Source organism: Zonotrichia albicollis, chromosome 6, assembly GCF_047830755.1.
Source record: "Zonotrichia albicollis isolate bZonAlb1 chromosome 6, bZonAlb1.hap1, whole genome shotgun sequence".
NCBI classification, from domain to species: Eukaryota; Metazoa; Chordata; class Aves; order Passeriformes; family Passerellidae; genus Zonotrichia; species Zonotrichia albicollis.
This window is the reverse complement of record NC_133824.1, coordinates 36,541,482-36,560,945: the sequence shown is the minus strand read 5'-3', so window position 1 is coordinate 36,560,945 and position 19,464 is coordinate 36,541,482. Positions and strand designations below refer to the sequence as shown.

The following is a 19,464-nucleotide window of genomic DNA, read 5'->3' as shown; positions in this document are numbered from 1 at the left end:
GTGACTTGTGGCAGTTTAGCTTGTGGAGTGAAACATCAAGGGCCAGCTCTGGAGCTGCAGAGATGCCAAGCATCAACAAGCCCGCTGTAGGCTCATTTCAGTTTCATGTTCTGCTCTCATTACAAAGTATCACTACACCCTAGTTCATTGCAGTCTGCAATGTTGCTGTGACACAGCCTATAAACTCTGCCTAACCATTCTCAGTCTGCTAGATTGTCTTGCTGCCCTTCCACTGTTCCACAGCCTAAATGCCACTGAGCGCTGTCCTGTGCACTGCCTGCCTTTGGCCGCTGGGTGCCAGGGGCCTCCCAGCAGGAAGCCGCTCACACACGGCTCCCTCTCCTGCGTCTGGAGGGGAAGCACCAGCCCTGGGCCACTTCACGCGGCTGTGCGTGTGCCCAGTTCACGTTTGTGGCGAGGGCGGGTGTGTGAAACAGCCAGTGGCAGATCCAGGCAGCCCCGGGCACCTAGGCACTTCAAGAAATCACATTGTCTCTGCTTCTGCAGCTCAGGCTGCCTGGGAGAGGGAGGTAAGGAGAGCTGCAAGGTCGTGGCTGTGACCCAAAACACCAACAAGAACTCCATTCGTTCATTTCTTATGGGAATAGCTCACAGAGAGAGAACAGCCACCGTTAGTTTAAGTTACATCTCAGTAAGGCAAAGGGATTCATATACCATTATCAAGGAAATACTGGAGTCATTCAGGCCCCTTTTGTTGCGATTTCTGCCTTTTATTGGTTTGCAATGACACTTTTGGAGGGCTTATTTCTGCCTTACTAGCTATGATTGTCTTTTCATTCGGTGTTAGTACGCTGACTAGCTCAAAGAACTCCAGATTAAGGTGCTAAAAAATAGCAATAAAATCATAAAGCCACAGGTTATTTCAACAATGCCTTGATCACAAATATAATTGCAACAGAAAACGGTTTCAACAGTAGTTCTCAATAAAAAGCAGTTTCTTTCTCTATTTTATATGGCTTAAAACTCAGAAAAGAGGAGGTATAACACAAACACTCAGAAAAATATCTATTCACGCCTCAAAACAGAAGAGCAGAATTGTAAAAACTAACAAACTGGAATATAAACGATTTCTCTTTCTCTAGAGAGGTCGAGCTTTAGCTCTATCTCTCCACAACCCCATCCTTAAATTACCAAGCCATCATAAGGGTAAATGTCAGGATAAATGCTTTGAAAATGTCCTTCCCAGTATTATCAACATCACTATGGACTATTAAAATTAAAAGGCTCTTTAAAACGTAATTGACTTTTTCATTATTTATCTGCTGCTGCCGTTGTTCACTTCCATGTGTGTAAGTAGCAAATCCCCAGAGGGGTGTTTCATAGCTATATAAATGTATATTAAATGCTTTGCCTCTGGCATTTTAGAAATAGCACAAATGCAGCTGTGTTTGTGCATCTATAATTTCAGGACATGAGCCGGCCTCTCGAAGAAGTTTCCACTTGGCAGTTTATGTTGTCTTCTCTGGAGTTTTGCAAAATCTCAGTGTGAGTAACGAGGGTGTGTGAGGCAACGTCAGAACAGCAGAAATTATCTAATTACATTAAGGCTTCAGCCTATGTTTATGTGAAACATTATGCCACAAGTAAATTGAATCCAGTCTGCTGGGCTCTTACCAATAGGATAAGAATGGCATGCAAAATAGTACAAACTAATTACTTTCTTTTAAGGGAAGCTCTTCAAGCAGATTATGTAAAACACACCAAAACAGACTTCATCCCCAATGCCTATCTATTACATAGTAAATGCAGCATGTGTAGCAAAATTAATACTTTCTCTAGAAAAAATACCTTTAACCATTTTGTGTGCATTCATCGTAACTCACAGAGGGGGAAGCAAGAGAGAGGTGCTGTTTGGAGGTGGAAACAAACAAAAAATTGCAGCTCTGCAGGTCGTGCAGTCACGCTGTGCTGTGCCCTGTAGCTCTGTGATGCAGAGCAGCAGCTGTGACTGTGAGCACACGAGGTGCAAACCAAGCTGTGGTGAGGCAGGAGGGAGCTGTCAGTGGTGTGACTCTCACGCTCAGCGTGTGAGCTTTGTCAGGTCTGGTTTGTCAAAGGTGGGAACTGTGTATTGGTTGCTTACTTCTGAAAGCAGAAAGTTCTGGGGTTTAAAAGGTGCATGTCCTGTTGGCTGTTACGAATTTAATGAGGGGTTTTTTCTTAATTCAGAACATTTTATGGCTGTGGTGTTTTATATTTTTTTCCTCTCAGTAAACTGCAGAATGGAGCTTGCAAAACCTCCAGACTCTTAGGACAGGCTGTGTTTAGCCCTGCCATTCCAAGGTACACAGTTTGATGAGTTAGCTGAGTGTTTTGCTATGCTGAAAAGAGCACCTAAGCATTGGTGTGCTTGTTGTTCTGTTTCCTCCTGACTAATACATCCTGCAAACAATCCAACTTATTCCTTGTCCCCACAGTGACAGCATTGTACAGCGCAACAGATCAGCATCAACTGATGTGTGATGCACGGTGCCTCATCGTACCAGAGACGGAATCAAAGGGCTACTGAAGAGTGCCACAGCTTTAAAAAATGACATAGCTGAACCTAGAATTTGTTTTGTTTTGATAGCTGTTGTTCAAACCAGGTTCCCCAGTATATTTTCTGTTAAAAATATCTTTTGACATGGCTATAAAATTACCTTAGTTGAAGGGTAAACCAAATGATCACAACTCTAACATCAAGCCTAGGAAGTAATTCCCTGGCTAATAGCTACTGATGCTGCCCTGTCACTGGGGTGCTTGGTTGTTTTTACCCAGGCTGTGCATCCCCACTCTGACAGGTTGTGTCAGCAGAAGAGCCCTGCCTGGGGAACCAGGGCTCAGGGAAGACAGCTGCAGGCAGGGTTTTACTGTTGAGTGTTTTCCTGTGAAAACAATATGTTTGCTGAGGATTTGTGTCAGCTCAGGAAGAGAATCTGTGCATGCAACAGAGAGGCTGGACATTGGTAGGTCACTTTATCATTTCAGTGTGTCCACATACAATACAAACCTGTGATTATGAAATGCATATAATATATAAAATGTAAATACAGTGGTGTAAATGAGGCCTTAAAGGTTTCTCCACTCTCACCTGTAACTCTTTGTGCCAGTGCTACACAGGAGCACTGCTGTCTGAAGCCTCCTGTTGCAGCATCTTGCCAGTGCACAGTGATGTTATGCAACTTCATTATGCAGTGACACAAGTACCATGGAGCTGAAGCACTACTTTCAAGAAAAATTTATTCTGGCAGTAAAAAAATGTTTAAATCAACAGAAACACAGGGTTTTGGTAGTAAGGCAGCTGTGGGTCACCAACTGATCTGAATCAGCATGACTTGAAATGAAGCAGAATGAATTCTCATACCTTCAGATACAAGCTGTCAGAGTTTAGAGAGGTGTAGATGCTTTACACCTCAGGAAATGTGTCTAAAAGTAGGAGCTCGTATACCAGCCTGGAAACAGAGCCATGTGTCAGCCTGTTGTGCCTTTTCTCTGCACCGTGGCTCCAGTGTGCAGTGAAGGGACAAAAGTGTGGGACAGAGCACAGCCATTGCAGCAGTCCTGCCTGCAATGCTTGTGATGTGGCTCAGCTGGTGTTTCAGTTTGGATCAGGACTGTATTTTTGATGCAAATCTTCTGAATATCTTTATTGCCTGTTCTTCATTTTGCATCAGAGGCTGATTTTGAGTGCAGAGGTTAGGTTTTGTTGAGTGAAATTAAAATGAAAAATGTTCTCCAGAAGTGTACCCAACATGCTCAGACCTCATTAGGCATTCACTTCAGGGGATGTAAATGAAGGTGACTTGAATTGAAAAAAAAAAATCTGGAATATGCATAGTGTGCATGTCAGATCCTCAGCAGCAACTGTTTGTGTAGAGCATCTATTCTAAAGGTTCTTGGTCTGCTTGACCTTACCATGCAGATGGAACTTGATCTGATTTTTAAGAGTAGTTGAGAGAACCTAGTTGTAGGGGGATAGAATAGAAGAAAATAAAGATAGTGCAGAAAGTAATCTTACCCCTAAGGAGTTGCAGCTGGGCCAATTATCAAAGATTAGGAACAGGCCTGACTTTATCAGGGCACAGCTGTAACCAATGAGAAGAAGAGTGCTATAAAAGAGTGGGGTGCCTGGTTGAGAAGGGAACTGGAGTCAGTGGTTGCTTTATGAAGAAGAAAGAGGCCGTGCTCTGAGGAGCTGCCCACGAGAAACACCCAGAAGGTATGGAACTTTTTGTGGTAAGGAGACAACAGTATGGAACCCCTGCAATGAGGTGACAACACCTAGTAAAAATTAAGCTCCAAATTTTTAATTTAGATTTCCTCATAAATGAAATTGACCATGTGAAATTCTTACTCCTCTGTACACTATGATCATTAGTGAATTAGTGCTTATATAACATCTCTGAAAATGATTTGTCATTTCTGTAAATGTGCTGGTAATAGTGAGGAAGATTACTAGTTCATTCTATAATATTCTCTAATATTACACAAGTGGTAGATATTTCAATTGTTGCTGAAAATGGACTCCCTTCAAGAGTGGAATGTTCCAGCTGAATCAGCACACAAAATGACAATGTAACTGTAGGAAGTTGGGGGATAAAAGGGGGAATTGTATAAAGAATCCCATGTCCTAGGTAAAAATCAGCATATTGCAACCTAAGTTGGATTTGGAATTTTCCTGAGCATTTCTAAATGGAAAGGCATTTGAGATACTGTTTAATGTAAGGACTTAAATTGATAAGTAAATGTTAAACAGTGTTTGGATAAAGTTGGATGTTAAGTAGTTACAGCTGCATTTTCAGCAGTTCTTACTAGAACTTTTTCTTAAGCAGAAGCAAACAGGAAGCATAACTCTTTCAGTATCACCACCGCTTCAGATTTGATTCAACTAGGAAAGAAAAGTCTATAGTAACAAAAATTTTAAAACCCTGTTTCCTTCCTGGAACAGGAAATGTAAAAATAGGAATAGTCTACTTCCAAATTCTTCTAGAAGAGGTGAAAATGTGTCACTCATTCCATAAAAAAACCACTTTACAGTGTTTTTAAAAGAGCAAGTACAGCGACCTAAGCAGCTTCATATATGAGTATGCAGCATATTAAAGAACTGACAGAAAACACAAAAGCACGCAGAAATCCTAGCTACCTTGGTTTTCAACATCAATATTACAAAGCCAAACCAGTATCAATCAATTTAATCTCTGTGAACTATGAACCACTGTTGATCCATAAAATGTAAGAGTCCAGACAATGGAATACTTGTTGATCTCTGACTGTTGGAAGAGAGCAATATCAATATTCCACTCAAAATTCCAGTCAAAATGGCTGTGATTATAACATGTAATTTAATTTTTGTAAAAATCACAACATTTTATTAATTAGATATTAGGTGCTTTATTGAGTAAATTGGCAAACACTATTAGTATTTCCCCATCAAACACTATTTGGCTTGTTAATTACAAAAGGTTGAGAAACAGTTTTGTTACAATGCAGGTTTGGGCTTGGATATTAATCCTCAGCTAGAAACTTCCTGTCCTAATTCTCTTTGTCTCCGTCAGCTTAAAACCACAGTAAGCCTCAAATACTACACAATTCCAGCCCCACTCATCTTGAAATGGGAGCCTCAGAGTCTAAAACTCTCCTTCTGCTGGAGTCATGAGAATCACTGTGTTTGAACAACCATTGCCATTTCTCAAGATAAGGAGGCAGGAGAGGAGCTTTAATGTTTGAGGTCTGATGCATGGGCAGCTGCTTCACTAGAGAAGCAGTTGTGTTTGGGGGCACTTGAATAGACAAATCTCTCTCAAAATGCTAAGGCCAACTCTCCTCTCATCTTAGAGCAGGGATGTTTCTTCCAGAATACTTTCTTGGGAGCATCCAGCAGCCTGCATTCACCTCCTTCTGCAAATACGATTTACATGATTAGCTGGAACTGAGTCAACACCCCCAGGCTAGGGCACAGGATACAGGAGGATTTTAGTGTGAGTTGGGTTTCCTGGAGGGAAGTCCAGCTAAAGAGGAGTCTTGCATTCTCCTCAGTCTATTGTTCAGTCTGACTTGGACCCTGGTCTTTTCTGTTTACTCACTCAGACAGCCCATGTCCCTGCATACCAGTCTGTGTGTGTACAGTAAACACTGGAAGCTCATTGTAGTGGTAATAAGGCATTGCATTGCATACGGGAATCCCAATCTTCCTGGGTCAGCTGCTGACCTTGGTTCTTTCTGCCCTCTTGTCCCTGCTGGCAGGGTCCTGCAAGAAGGTAGGTGCAGACAGTGTGTATCCTGTGCATATCCTGAGCACTGCTGCGTGCTGCAATTTTCATCAGATGAGAAAAGTACATGTATGCCAGCAAAATGTCTTTTTCAAGGCTTATAGAGGTGGCAGAAACTTTGTTGCTTAGATTTCTGTATTTACAAGAGAGGAAAGCTTTTATTTGGTTGATCTTGTGACCACTGTGTGTAGAGAAGGGGACAATATAGAAGCACATTAAGGCTCATGGAAATTAACTTCATTGACTTTGCAGTTCAGGCTGTGGCTGAACTGCAAATTCATTTGGCAGCAACTTAACTCCTGTTAACACTGTTCTCTCTCTTTGCCTCCTATCAGGAACATATGCCATGGAGTTTTCTCCAGCAAAACACCTGTCCTGCACAGACTTTGGAAAACACAGACGTGAAAATAAATTCAAAGGTATCTGCAATTATAGAGGAAAAGTGATTGAACTGCAGGGAGCACCTTGTGTTAGCTTCAACTTAACTAATACAGGTTAAAATATTGGTGGAGATGACTGAGAGAAGTCATCTTTCCATATGCTTTTCCTGTTCCTATGGTCCACCTAAGGCATCTGTGTTTGGCTACTGTCAGAGACAGAAATCTGAGTTAAAGGGACCCATTCTGGCCCTCAATATGTTACATTGCCTAGTAACCAAATGCAAGCTGGCTGGTATCCCTGCTGGCCTACCTGAGCCAGATTTATGCAATCAGACACGTTTCCTATTTCCAGTTGCTTGTAACAATTGTATAATTGGACTAAGCAAGCCTCTCTTAGTGGTAGAGCTACTAATTTTTAAACAGGCTGATAATTCATGGTGATAATGGATCTGTCAGACAATGTAGGTGCCCTTGCTTTTGCAGCTCACTTCCAAATTCCCCTGCCTAGTCCTGAACATCACCTCTCCCTCCCCGTGCTGGGTGCAGCCTAGTGCAGAGTCCCTTAATGAAGCACATGTCCCAGCTGCAGGAGAACACCACGGTCTGTCCCTGTCACTCTCTGCATTTGTACCTTGCTGGGCAGAGCTCCTGGCCCAGGAGGTGACACAGTGCCGGCCAGGCATTGCTTCACTGCGCTGTCACCAGAGCTGCTCATCTCCACAGCTCGGGACTGTGCCTCTCCTTAGCCATGACCTAGCAGAGGCACCTTCTGGTGCAAGGGAAGGATGGGAGACAGACTGCCAGCCCAGGGCATGGTGGGCATGAATCCAGTGAATAATAATCCAGAGTCAATGACTGTTCCCTTGGAATGTTTTTAGCATTTTGATTTCGTATGTTTCAGCAAGGTGCAAAAATAGTGGGGAAGGAAGGCAACGGGGGAGGGAGAGAGGAAATGAAGGAGAAGAGGCAAGCTGGTTTATTTGCTGAATTTTATTGGTTGCAAAGCCCAAGTGTTGTCCCTGTGTCTGTTCTAGAGAGTTGGCACCACATACACACACAAAAATTTCATATTTCCTTTAAACGGCTGAAATTCCAGTCTGGCCTGGCAGAAGGGTAAATTCCACATAAAGAGCAGTCTCCATGGAGAGTTTTTGAAAATAAATCAAAAACCTGTGAGACTGAGAAAAATTCTGAAAACTGGTGATATGTCAAACTGATTTACCCAGCTTGAAATTGGCACAGTTGGGATATGACTGCCCCCCACAAAAATGCAGAGCCTTAGACCCAGATTCCACACCTGGTGTTCAAAAACCTGTGTTAGCTCACTGGAGAAGTGTGTCTGTACACACAGCCATGTGGCCACCATAAAGTGTTACTCGTAAGACATATGAACATGTGCATATGGGATTCTTGAGTTAAATGCATTTATTCTGACAATCACAAGCTGAATTCCACAGGTGCACACGTCCTTCTGGCTTGCAAAGACTCATTCTATGCAGTAGGTCGATATACAGTCTGCATCTTCCTTTATGCAGTGCTTTTGGCATCTTGTATCCTTCCTCCTGCTTTATTGTGTGTTCTGGGACAAAGGCTCTATGTGATAACAATAGATCATTTGGGATCAGAGGCATCTGATAACATGGAGGAATCCCATGAAGCTGTCCTTCATGTTACCATCCACACCCCTCCCACAAGCTCTGCATACTATAGGTGTTTGCATCTTGCTCTGTATATTAAAGTGCAGTTCACATTTCAAATGCCTCTGCTTGTTCTCCAAGCCTTCTCATCCTCCCTAGTTTAATGTATCCATCACTTCTGTGCCAGAGGTCACTGACACTCCTCTGTGAGACAAGAGCTGGTCAAGAAAGGGGCACGTAGTTACTGAGTTGTGACTCGCTCATTCTGCCAGGCCTTTCTCTGTGCAGTTAAACACAGAATGGCCAAGGGTTTTCTTCTCACCCCACACAGACTCCAGCCATCTTCCCCACAGCACAGCCCCATTCCTGGGCAGACAAAATAAGATCCCTTAGCCAGTAAAGGCATCTTCCAGTGTGCTCAGCACTGCTATGTCTGGAAAAGATGACCTGGCAATTACAGTGGAAGTCAAGAGTAGATGAGTAAAAAAGCACCAAGATGTAAACATGTACATTCTGTCCATGGCACCTGGCTGCATTCTATCATTCCTCCATTTATCAAGGAAGGCAGGGTCACCTCAGGGAGGTGAGGAAAAGTTGTCAGCAGCTGTGCCAAATCAACAACATAAGCCACAAAACAAGTAAGACTCTTGCTCCTAGAGGAAAAGGCATGTCTGCCCATCATCCCACCAACTGTGGGATGGATGAGGCTTCAAGTTTCTCCCACATTCTCTCTGAATATAAATATAGGCAGAGTTACTCTGATCCCTTTTGGTACAGCACATGATTTCCTCATGGCCCCTGACTAAACTGATCCTTGTGCCAGTCAGCTCAGGAGGTGAGCATGTCCTTCTGCTGTGTGCACACCGATTTGTTTTCAGCTGGCTCTGAGAGCTACATCAAAGTGATGGTTCCAAAGGCATTTAGGAGTTTTAAGGAGGAAAGCCTGTTTTGTTCTCACTAAGAGAAGTCTACCCCCAGTAGTGACTTTCACTGTGTTGGAGTGCTTCTGTTCTGCAGAGCCCAGCATGGTCTGCAAATGAGGTGTAGAAAGTGAAAAAAAGACAGACTGAAAACCAAGAGATGAATCACACCAAGTCAAGAATGAGTAAAGGAAGACACCTTAGAAACCTCCTGTAATTAGAACAGTGGGATTTGGTATCCGTTCACCAGTGTTCACTCATTTCACCTTAAGAACGATGCCAGCTTTCAAAGACAATATAACCCAAAGCTGGTGCCAGCAGACAGCTGATATATGAAATACCAAACCTCTCTGCTGCTGGTAACTGAGCCCTTGGCCAGCTTGCCAAAATGACCCAAATTGCCCTCTGTGGTGAGCTCTTTACTGGCACAGCCTACAGATCCTAAATGGCCACAGAGGTGGCCCACAGCAGAACAGCACACATGGCAGAGAAGCTTGCAGCTCAATTTCAGGCCTGTCCTTACACTCAGAGAACACAGTGAGGTTCTCCTGGCCTTTTAGGCTGGTGTTGTGCTGGACCTCACACAGCAGTGGGTCCAGTTGTCTTTTTGAGATGCCACCAACAGCACAAAGCCAGGTCAAGCTCCCTGTGAGCAGTGAAGGCAGTGTCATCTTTGTAACCCAGCTCATCTCCCTGGCCCAGTTTGCTGTGCAGTCACAGAGACACTGATGGCACAAGGGAGGGCAGTGCTGGCCAGAGCCAACAGCCAAAGCCAGCGTGAGATTGCTTTTGTCAGTGGCAATCGCAGCTGACTTTGATGCAACTAACATGTAAGAAACTGCAGTAACACAAAGACAGGAGAGGAACTGTGGTGAAAAGTAGAGAAGGACAGGCCAAGAGAGGGAAGGAAAGTAAAAGGTATTGCTTTCAAAGTGAGAGGTGAATGCAGTGATATTTGTAGCACTGTTCTGCATAAATATGAGTGAAGATTATAGTTTTGAAAGCTGGAGGAAAAGATATCACAGTTATCTTGATATGAAGTGACTTAAGGTCTGGCTAAGATATATTACTCTGTGGGTAAGAAAGGACATTATTTGGAAGAGGACATCTAGAAAATATCTGGAAAATTTAGACATTGCCTGAAAATGAGAACCTAGAGAAATAAGAGTCTCAAATTATTAGCCCAAATAAATGTGTATGTGTGTATTAATAGTCAGTATAGTAAGCTCAAAAAGGAAGAGAAGGGACTGAAGCAGAAAAGGCAACCATGAACCAGTAACTTAATTGGTCTGTGTGTGTGAAATTACCTGAAGTCAAGATGAAGAAAAATAGAAGTGACCAAAAGAAAAAAGCCCTCCCTGAGGAAGCCAAAGGATGATACACTGATGAAGCAATTAAGGAGGAAAAGGAAACTGTAAGATGGAAAATGAAAGGCAAAAGGACTGCCATGTGTTTCAAAGATTGCTGACATGTCTGAGAAGACAGGAACTGCTCTGAATCATGGTACTTAGAAAACTGGACACACCACTCTGGTGTGGGAGGTATAGAAACCAGATCAGAGAGGGTTTAGGTGCATGTGTAAGATTCCAAGTAATGAATTTAAAGATTCAATTTACTGACCTCAGGGATGAAAGGCCAAGAGGGAGATAGAGCAGATGGAGATGCTAGAGAGACAAATGAAGTCAGGAGTGGGATGGGAAGACTCAAAGCAGGAGGCTGGAAAGAACGGTTTGTTATGCTTGCTTGTGACCTTTGGAAATTTATATTACGGTGTCTAGCAGGGTTTAGTGTAAGGAATACTGGTTGCCACTGCCTTTGCCTGGCTCTGATTTGTGGTGTGACTGTAAAGCATCAAACACAAACATACTTATATAGTTATTTTCTCCCTTTAGGTCTCTGCCCATGGGCTATTTTGTTTGTCTTCTCCTCGAGGTTTGCCACTGGCTTGACAAACAGAGCTCTACAGAGGAGGAAGCTCTAGAAACACAGAAATTAAAGATGGAAAATTCCTCTGTAAAAGATCAACTAGCCCACTGTGCTTGGTAGGCCAAGGGATAAACACTGTGTTGTGCTTATTTAAAATACCGCAAGAAGTCTCCCACAGCAACTGCTCCACCAGGCAGTGGATCTTACAGCCAAGCCATTGTGGCAGCACCCATCCTAATCTTTTTGCCTTGTTTCATCCTAGTTTCTCCCTCCTCACAATAAAAATGCTCTCACTTCTGTAAACCAAAATAGCTGTTCTCCCACAACTGTGTTTATTTTTTTGCAGCGTTGTGTCCTACACACCGTGCACAGCCGTATTTAGTTCTTTCAACTCAACGTGACAGGGTCTCTAAATCAATCCTCATCACTTCTGCTTTTCAAAAAATAATTCATTTATGTTTACTGATGTCTTTTTGATGAGAAGATAGTCAGGACTGAATGCAGTATTCCAAAGAGTTTCCACAACACTACCAGTAACAGAGGCTTTTGTTACAGTTTCTGTTTATGAACTCTACTATCCCATTGTTTTCTTGTTTCTGTTTTTTTTCCCCTCCCATCATCTCAAATTATGGGCCTGTCTAATTTACTGTCTGCTTTCCTGCTATTTTAGGTCTCTCTCAGTGTTACAGCTTCTGAGAATTTGTCTTCTCAATGCATATTTGTGAGTTGAATTATTTTTTGACAGATGCAGTAGTATCCCCTGTGGAACTACATTTTGTTTCCTGAGTATCATTTATGCCAGAGCTTTGACTTGTAAAATTAATAGAATAGCATACACTCAACCCCACAGCTTAGAGGTGTTTCCTTTCTTTCCCCTTCCATCCCCAAGCTTGAAATCATAAAAATGAACATTAAATGGCAACTAAAGAAAAAATATTTTTTTATTCTCTTTGAAAGAGTTGTTTAAGCTTCATGGCATCACTGATACATGAAATTTTCTCACTACAGTCCCAAGAGAAAGATTAATTGCTTTATTAAATGACTTCCAGTGTCGCTGAGGATTACCAGACATGTCCTCCCTGTCTGAGATGTGACAGGAGGTTGCTGCTCCCAGCTTATCCCCATTTGTCTGCCCCATACTGCTTGCAAGAATCTGCAAGGCAACTTCAAATGTAGCTATTGCCTAATCCTTTGTTGCCAAAATCATCTACTTTAGCTGAAGTATTTTTTTTTTTTTTTGTTTTTGCTGGCCCCTCCTCCCCACCACACATTGGACAGATGCAGGACCTGCTGTCCTTGCAGATGGAAAGGGCACGAGATGCTTGTGGGTAGGATAAGAATAAAATGTAGGTTGATGATTTCTTAGCCTGTTTTAGCTGCAACCCTCAGCTATTTGAAATTAGTGCCAGAATTGGTAATACTCTTCAGAAATGATGACTCTCCTTACTGCCCTCCTCACAGACTATTCCATGGGTCTTTTCCCAGGACTCTTTTCTGGGAAGCACATGATGCTGAGGACCTGTTGGATCACACAGCCAAAGCGAAGGCGATACATTGCGGGCTCATCCCATCATCAAGTGCATTATAAGCAAACCAATAAAAGGTCACATCTGTTAGTCACAACTCTTGTGGTTAGGCTCCTATTGAACAGCAGCCTGTGTGACAGCAGGGCGTGTGTGTGCTCAGTCCCGCTGTACAGCGTGCTGCAGAGAGGATGTGTGGTGTTAAGGCAGAGTGGCAAAAACAAAATTAAGGCTGTAGCTATTTTCCACATGGCTGTTCATTATAGAAATGTCTGTGGCAACTTTGTTGATGCTGTCAGCTTGCCTGCTGTTCAGTTCTCTGAGATGATGCTGTAGGACAAGGCTGTAGAAGAGCCCGTTCCTCTCATAGAAAGCACACAGCAGTGCATCTGCACCACACATTGTCTTTGGGGAGGGAACAGACACCTGTGAATTGGCACTTGTCTGGGTAAGGCAGAGTTTTCTTTGAAAACCATGTTCTCTCTTCTTGCTCAAACCACAGCTAAAAGGGGAAAAGGAACAATTCAATTTTCTCATCTGTCAACCCGAACACAAGCCTTTTGTCTTCAGATCCCTTTTACTGCTACCTTATTCCACTTGGGCAAGCTGTAGGGCAGGATTTACCTTATCTAATTTTGAAAGCTAGGTGTGTTTTGCATGGACTACGATAGCTAAAGTTAGGTAAAATTAATCCCATCTAATTCTTTTATCTCTTTCTGCTGGGCTAATATTTCTAGTTGTCTTTTTTTGTCTGCCCTTGCCATATATTAAAGTCTTCCCAGTAGCTGTGCTCCTGCATAACATATCTGGAGGCCCTCACTCTCAGAGACAAAGACTATTTTCTTTCCACAGAATCCTCACTTCTTCCTAATGAGGAAATTAAAGAGGACCTCCCCTTTCCTTCTGGTGTGGTGGCAGGGGTCTCTTCAACTCTTTCCTTCCTCTCCTCCCACAAATGAGAGTCCAGCCATACATCAGGATGGTCACAGTAAATCTGTGCTGTGGCAGTGATGTACCTCAGTAGTAGTTCTGAAGCTAGAACCACATGAGTACGACAATGACCTTTTCTTTCAAAAACCTTATGCAGGAATTTGTCCCACACCTGAAATGTCTTGTCAAATTTCGATTCATAAGTATGTGAGTAAAAGTTTGAGGAAAGATGCCAGCTTGTAGGATAGTGTTTTGGTTTTTTTTAGAAAACCTGGGAATTTCTCTTAAATGGAGCAGGGCACCTGAACAAATATGTCAGGTCACCAGACCCTTCACCTGAAAATTCCTTAGGATTTTTGCTGGTCCATGGCAAACAGCTGAAGTACAGTAAGTCCCATCCTTGCTTTGCAGCCCATCTACCCGCAGTGATGGTCACTGCCCAGCTGAACCATGAGTCACAGCTTGGGATCACCACTCAAACTCCACTTCAGCAATGCTCTCTCTGAAAAATAACTAACTGTTGGCTTGAAAAGCAGGTGCTTTTCAACAATGAATGACAATATGCACTTTTAATTATTCATAGACTAACCAATTTTATATTTTGGGTAGGTATCGACTCTCATCGTACGACACATGAGTCTGGGACAGGAAATATGTTTTTGTATGTGTTCATAAGCTTGCAGTAAAGTCTTGTCTGCAATCTCTAGGTAATGATTTCATGTTCATAATAGTAAATCCAAACTAGTAGAAGCACTGGGCAGCAGGTAAGGTTTGCAGTACCCCAGTGAGTCTTTGTTTTAAACATCTGGAGACAGAAAAAAGAGACGCGAGAATACCTCTCCTACAAACACATATGGCAGCTGTTCTTATCTAAGCTTACTATGGATATTGACACAACTTAAAAGTGTTAAAGGATCCCAGCATGAGCTAATGGATTTACACACTGGTTTCAGAGTAGCATCAGCTTTTTCCATTCTGAGACCAGGTGCAATTCAGTTGTAAAGTTACAATTTGAATTCTCTTAACAAGGAGTGCATCAGGTTACCAAGCTTCACCAGTATAGTGCATAATTCACAAAACGCTCTTAAACAGTTTAAGAAAATTTCACTATTTTACCAGTTTGGTTTGTCTCCTTTAAGCACTCAAAAGTCTCAAGTGTTTTCAATTAATGAGTAGCTCTCCAAAAGACAGCGTAACTATTTGACTTACATGTTCCATGCGACTGCTCCCTGATTGCAACTAATTGCGGCTTTTAATGTCTTTAAGGACCCCGAATTACACGTGGTTTTGTTCAGCAGTTTCCTGTCTGATACCTGCTGTAGGCTGTGACAGCAGAACAGAGCAAACTGCACGGCGCTGCGGCTGCCAGAGGAACCTTGAACCATGAGATCAAAATAAAATAAACCCCAACTTTAACCGGCACATCCCTTCCCCCGTGCTACACGACCCGTTGTTTTGGCTGGGTGCGCCCCGAGCCGGGCCAGCGTCTCCCGGCCGAGCCGGGGCCGGGAGCGCCCCGCGGGACCCGGGCGGGCCGCCCGTCCCCGGCAAGGGCCTCCCGAGCTCCTCCATCCTCCCCATTGCCTTTCTTTCGCTCAAGGTCAGAAGAATTTAAACTTCCTGACTCCGCGGGACGGGAGGGGTACCCCGGGCGGAGCGGGCCGGGAGCCGGGGAAGGCAGGAGGGCTGGCCCCGCTCCGCCCGGCCCGGCCCGGCCGGCTCTTGTCTCGGCGGGGAGGAGCCAGCCTGGGGCAGGCTGCAGCACCAAGGGCTGGCCGGCCGCCAGAAGTGTAAAATCCTGGCCGGTGGGTGGCAAATTTCGCCAGATCGCGGCGAGGAGACAGCGCGTCCGTCCGTCCGTGCGGGCAGCGGCAGCCCGGCAGCCTGGCCCGGGGTGAGTGCGAGCTCGGGCGCCGGCCCCGCTCGGCCGGGGGGCTCGGGCCGGCGGCCGTGCCGCAGGGGATGGATGTTTGCCGGGGGGCGGCTGCGGAAGGGAGCGGGCTGGGCCGGCTCCCCGCGCTCCGCCGTGCCTCCGGAGCGCAGTGCGGGCAGGAGACCCGGGTAAGTTCTCCATTTAAAAATATTAAAAATAGACCCTCCGGCTCCATAGCGCTGCCGAGTGAGTCATTTCCAAACCAAATGTCTTAGTCTAACCCTTCCCCCCAGGAGATGCAATAATTCTGAAACCGGGTGGAGGGAAAGAGATTCTTCTCCCGTCTCTCTCTAAATAAATTGAATTAGCACATTGAGACAAAAGCCAAAAGAGTAGCTGGCCACCTGTTTAACAAAGTGGAGCATAGCTCCATCCCTCTCTCTTCCCTTGTACCTCTGCCGTGCTGTCGCCGCCCATTTTTCCCCAACGTGCACTCGCAGCCCCTCTGCCCTAGGAATTTACAGTGCTTTCCAATATCGTGGGCATAATCTACTTTCCAGTTCCTTCCACTGCCAAACACATTTCACTGCCACCGTCTTCTCCGAGGGACATCAGCCACAGCCTCGCATCATTCCAGCAGTCCCCCAGTGAGTGCAGCTCCTGGCTGTCTGTGCTGAAGAGAGTAGTCCAAAGCACAGCTATTTTTTTTCCGCCTTTTCCAGTCATATGATGATTTGTTCATGTAAGTGAGCTGTCTTGACTGGAGGGATGTTTCATTTGTCAAAAACAAGTGCTGAGCGTATTTATAGGCAGTGCTGCAATTTTGTGGTGTGAAAGACCTCGGTTATGCAGAACTCGCTGGTACCTGGATCAGCATGCAGGACCTGTTCACATCTTGCCTATAGTGCTCTCTGTGTGTGCATATTTCATGTATATACCCACAGATGGTATTTCATGGTGAGGCAGCATGCACAAAACACAGGAACTGGCGCACAGGTTGCATATTTCTTTTTCTTAAACAGATGCCACAGTCCAGCTGTGCAGTAGCTTCTGACCGTATAGCTCTAAATCAGAGGAGATGACACTGTGGTCTACTAATGAACTGACTGTCCTGAAAACCCCCTAGCTGCAAGTAAAATCCTATCCTCTTACCTCTGTGAAGAACTTTGTTAGCAAAAATTTTGACAACAAAAAATTACCTGCAGTTGAAAATCTGTGCAGTAAATTATGTCGGCTGTTTTACAGCCATGACAAGGATGTTAGATTTGAGAACGTGATCTGTGGCAGCAACCCAAAACTCAGTGGCATGTCTGTGTAGGAGAATTGTGATGTAAAAGCACTGGCATTCTTTTTTTGCTGCTTGGATTAAAGTTCTCCTATTAAAACTATGTATACCTTTTACAGCCAAGAGAGACCATTGTGATTGATGGACCTGTCACAAAGGTGAAGAGTGCTAAGAAATTCCTGCAGAAGGCATGCAGCTTTTCTCTTAGCTGTAACATAAAAGAGATTCATTAACTTAGGGGTGCTACCAAAGTACTGAACTTAAAAAATGAAAGGGTATTATCTTGTGCTCCAAAACACAAGAAGAAGTAGACTTCAAATCTCAAGTAAATGCAAATTTCACAGCAATCCAGGACGAGGTATGCTCTTCATGCACAATTCATTAGCATTCAGAATGGCATTCTTGCTAAGATACAGCATCTGAGGGAGCAAAGTTCTTGGGCTTGGGTCAAAAAACATGTGCATTTTGATGAAGCTAGGAGGAAACTTTTCCAGAGGTGGATTATTCTTGGTCGTCCATGAAGGGGGTATCCTAAATCTCTGGCTGAAGTAGCTGTGATGTCGGCTATGGTGTGCTGCACTGGGTTCTGCACGGATGGCACTGGCAAGCTGGAGTGACAGGGGTGGGCAGGGAAGTACGAGTGCACTCAGGCCCTTATTGGGAGTCTTTTTGGATATGTCAGCTTAATAGTAATATCTCCTTTTGGCAGTTTTACAGCACAGTTAAGGTGACAGTTTCGCATTTGTCTTCCGCCTTCAAGATAAAATTCTTTGTAATAACTTTATGCAGCGTGTTTATGGGTTGTCTGATATCACCTGAAACTCCGATAAGGCTTTCAACGTTCGTTTTCAAAGTTCAGCTGGAACACAGGTAGTGTTTACTGAGTCCTTACTCCCTTTTGGAGGAATTTCAATTCCTTAAATTTCCGGCAACCAAAGACAGAATAGCTGAGATATTTAACCTTCTCTTTGATGTAGCTTCTGTTCTTATGAAAAGAGTGAAGGGATGGGACTTGCATGCATCAGCAAGGATTTAAAAGTAGCACACACATAAGTACTAGAATTTTATCCTTCTTGTAACTCATATTCAGTGAGTTCAGTTTTCATGTGACTTTTTCAGGCGCCTGTAGTATTTGTGGATTTTTTTGCCCATAATGTATGGCCTTTTGTACTCATTGTTTCTACTGATGTGAGTTCAAGCATAAATATACACTGACTAAACATGTGCTGGGTTCCAGGGCCTATTCAGCAGGGCATAACAACCTGGTTTTACTGCACAAGATGAGTTTAAGTGCAGCTCAGAAGACAGACTGAGGATTTTAGCAAAACCCCAGTTACACTACAGCTGGCTGAGGATGGGCTGTGATGTACAAGCAGCTGCTTAACTGCCACGTTTTGTAGCCCCAGGGTTAAAAATGTGGGGCTTTTAGGTTTTTAATAACAACAACAGGAATTTGAAAACAAAAATCAAACAAAAAGGAGTAAGAATGAAGTGCAAGAAAGCACAAAGATAATAGATACTCATTCTAGTTGCAGTAGAGATAGTTCTGAAGTCATTTTGGTGGCTGACTTATTGTTTGATTAAAGTATATCTTGCATGCTTCTGATTAACATTCCTAGAAAATTAAACATGTCATTACATTTAGAGTGATAATGACCTTTTTGCTTCTGAAATGACATTTTTTGCTCACTCCATACTTTTGCCTGGCATACAATCATAGAAACATAGGATTAGAAACATTGGATTAGATGGGGCCCTAAAGATCATCCAGTTCCAAGCCCCAGGCATGGGCAAGTATGCTTTGCAGTAGACCAAGTTGCTCAGAGCCCTATGCAGCCTGGCCTTGAACAATTCCAGCTTCTCTAGGCAACCTGTTCAGTGTTTCATCACCCTCACAGTACAAAGTTTCTTCCTAATGTCTAATCTAAAGCTATTTTCTTTAAAGCCATTCCCCCTTCACCTATCACTGCATGCCCTTGAACACAGTTCCTCTCCAGCTCTCTTGTAAGGCCGCCTTTAAGTTCTGGAAGGTGCTCTAACTCTCCCTGGAGCCGTCTGTTTCCCAGGATGAACACCCCCAACTCTCCCACCCTGCTCCACTGCTCTGATCATCTTCATGGCCCTCCTCTGGTCCTTATTGTGCTGAGGCTCCAGAGCTGGATGCAGCACTCCAGGAGGGTCTCAGGAGAGCAGTGTGCAGGGGGAGAATCCCCCCCCTGGCCTGCAGGCCACGCTGCTTTGGGTGCAGGGTGTGGTTGTCTTTCTGGGCTGCAGCTGCACATTGCTGGTCATGTCAAGCTTCTGGTTCACCAGAACCCCCAAGTCCTTCTCCTCAGGGCTGCTCTCAATCCCTCCCTGGCCCAGCCTGTATTTATTTGTACCTGGGGTTGCTTTGACCCAGGTGCAGAACTCTGCACTTTGCCTTGTTCAACTTCATGTTCAGGATCTAAACCTGTCTAGGTCCCACTGGATGGCATCCCTTCCCTCCCCATGGTGTTGATTGCACACAAGCTTGGTGTCATCAGTGAATTTGCTGAGGACGTGCCCAGTGCCCCTGTCCTTGTCACCGACAAAGATGTTGAACGGTGCCTATCCCAGAACTGACCTCTGCTCTCCACTTGGATAAGGAGCCATTCACTGCAACTCCTTGAGTGTGGCCACCTTTAAGAAAGCATCCTGTGGCTTGTCTGTTCCTCTCTTGTGAATTCCCTTAAGAATTTG

The 19,464-nt window shown here is 44.1% G+C and overlaps 1 protein-coding gene and 1 long non-coding RNA gene across 14 annotated transcripts in view; both read left to right on the top strand.

Moving 5' to 3' along the window:
- The first annotated feature begins 255 nt into the window (after positions 1-255).
- LOC141729369 (uncharacterized) lies at positions 256-11,528 on the top strand. The gene is made up of 3 exons (XR_012580843.1): positions 256-530; positions 6,605-6,688; positions 11,099-11,528. It is a non-coding gene; the product is annotated as an uncharacterized LOC141729369 (long non-coding RNA).
- Positions 11,529-15,043: 3,515 nt separating this feature from the next.
- The window catches only part of PRR5L (proline rich 5 like), a 55,555-nt gene continuing 51,134 nt past the window's right edge, over positions 15,044-19,464 (top strand). For 9 of the 13 annotated variants that reach the window (XM_074543212.1, XM_074543211.1, XM_074543206.1 and 6 more), the window contains exon 1: positions 15,340-15,479. The gene's annotated coding sequence lies outside the window, so the exon portion shown is untranslated. The other 4 variants (XM_014267449.3, XM_074543214.1, XM_026794989.2 and 1 more) reach the window with 3 other exon arrangements.